The sequence below is a fragment of the Durio zibethinus genome, unplaced genomic scaffold (genome assembly GCF_047325235.1).
Source record: "Durio zibethinus cultivar Kanyao isolate XHJ-2024 unplaced genomic scaffold, ASM4732523v1 HiC_scaffold_1, whole genome shotgun sequence".
NCBI classification, from domain to species: domain Eukaryota; kingdom Viridiplantae; phylum Streptophyta; class Magnoliopsida; order Malvales; family Malvaceae; genus Durio; species Durio zibethinus.
The window spans coordinates 410,277-412,776 of record NW_028323042.1 but is presented as its reverse complement, the minus strand read 5'-3'; positions in this window follow the sequence as shown (position 1 = coordinate 412,776).

Below are 2,500 nucleotides of genomic sequence, written 5' to 3'. Positions count from 1 at the left end.
ACCAGGGCCCAGCGTGTGCCGATGGTGGTCGAGGCAAGCGCCCGCACCAGGGCCCAGCGTGTGCCGATGGTGGTCGAGGCAAGCGCCCTCACCAAGGCCGAGCGTGTGCCGATGGTGGTCGAGGCAACCGCCCGCACCAGGGCCCAGCGTGTGCCGATGGTGGTCGAGGCAAGCGCCCGCACCAAGGCCGAGCGTGTGCCGATGGTGGTCGAGGCAAGCGCCCGCACCAGGGCCCAGCGTGTGCCGATGGTGGTCGAGGCAAGCGCCCTCACCAAGGCCGAGCGTGTGCCGATGGTGGTCGAGGCAACCGGCCGCACCAAGGGCCGGCGTGTGCCGATGGTGTTCGAGGCAACCGCCCGCACCAGGGCCCAGCGTGTGCCGATGGTGGTCGAGCCAGGAGCCCGCACCAAGGGCCGGCTTGTGCCGATGGTGTTCGGGGCAAGCGCCCGCACCAGGGCCCAGCGTGTGCCGATGGTGCTGGGGGCAAACGCCCGCCCCAGGGCCCAGCGTGTGCCGATGGTTATCGGGGCAACCGGCCGCACCAGGGCCCAGGGTCTGCCGATGGTGCTCGAGGCAACCGCCCGCACCAAGGCTCAGCATGTGCCGATTGTGATCGAGGCAACAACCCACACCAGGGCCCAGCTTGTGCCGATGGCGGTCGAGGCAAGTGCCCGTACCGAAGGGCAGCCTATGCCGATGATGGTCGATGCATGTGCCATCACCATGCGTCATCATGTGCCATTGATGGTCGAGGCCTTGGCCGAAGTTCGATTTTGAGCCACGGTGCCCATGCTTGGCTCCAGCATGTGCTGGTGCCGCATTTTTTTCACTCGGGACAGCATCGCCGGAGCATCGCCGGAGCATCGCCGGAGTACCGCCGGAGAACCTGACCGGCGGCATTGGGGTTCCGGCGATTGGGAGGGGGGCCGGGGGGGTGTGCGCACATGATGTGCGATGGGTGCTGGTACTTGGCCTTGTGTTGGCCCCCTATCCCTCATCAAACCTCTGAGAATTCACACCCCCTTAAAGAGCATTTGAGATTTTACAGGTTTGCTACCAGTAGCCGTTAAAGTGTCTGAAATGGGGACACTTTTTTCAAACGGTCACAAAATCTTCTCTACTTCGAGTTTTTAGCTGAATTTTTTTGTGCATGCCAACAAAAATAGAAGGATCATGCCTACAAAATTTGGGGCCAAAAATCCTTATAAAAAAATTTTAAAAAATCCCGAACCGCAAAAAGTTTCGAAAATCGTGAAAAATAGAAAACGAGTCATCTTCCAACGAAACTTCACGTGAAGGCTTAGGGGACCATTGTATGAATTTACAAGCCATAAAAATGGCATTGGCACGGCAGAAATTTGAAGATGTGCCTAAACCCACCAGGGCCCAGCGTGTGCCGATGGTGCTCGAGGCAACCGCCCGCACCAGGGCCCAGCGTGTGCCGATGGTGCCCGAGGCAAGCGCCCGCACCAGGGCCCAGCGTGTGCCGATGGTGGTCGAGGCAACCGCCCGCACCAGGGCCGATAGTGTGCCGATGGTGCTCGAGGCAACCTGTCGCACCAGGGCCCAGCGTGTGCCGATGGTGATCGAGGCAACCTGCCGCACCAGGGCCCAGCGTGTGCCGATGGTGGTCGAGGCAAGCGCCCGCACCAGCGCCCAGCGTGTGCCGATGGTGCTCGAGGCAACCGACCGCACCAGGGCCCAGCGTGTGCCGATGGTGCTCGAGGCAACCTGCCGCACCAGGGCCCAGCGTGTGCCGATGGTGGTCGAGGCAAGCGCCCGCACCAGGGCCCAGCGTGTGCCGATGGTGGTCGAGGCAACCGCCCGCACCAGGGCCCAGCGTGTGCCGATGGTGCTCGAGGCAACCTGCCGCACCAGGGCCGAGCGTGTGCCGATGGTGGTCGAGGCAAGCGCCCGCACCAGGGCCCAGCGTGTGCCGATGGTGGTCGAGGCAACCTGCCGCACCAGGGCCCAGCGTGTGCCGATGGTGCTCGAGGCAACCGACCGCACCAGGGCCGAGCGTGTGCCGATGGTGCTCGAGGCAAGCGCCCGCACCAGGGCCCAGCGTGTGCCGATGGTGCTCGAGGCAACCGACCGCACCAGGGCCGAGCGTGTGCCGATGGTGGTCGAGGCAAGCGCCCTCACCAGGGCCCAGCGTGTGCCGATGGTGGTCGAGGCAACCTGCCGCACCAGGGCCCAGCGTGTGCCGATGGTGCTCGAGGCAACCGACCGCACCAGGGCCGAGCGTGTGCCGATGGTGCTCGAGGCAAGCGCCCGCACCAGGGCCCAGCGTGTGCCGATGGTGGTCGAGGCAACCTGCCGCACCAGGGCCCAGCGTGTGCCGATGGTGCTCGAGGCAACCTGCCGCACCAGGGCCCAGCGTGTGCCGATGGTGGTCGAGGCAAGCGCCCGCACCAGGGCCCAGCGTGTGCCGATGGTGGTCGAGGCAACCGCCCGCACCAGGGCCCAGCGTGTGCCGATGGTGGTCGAGGCAACCGCC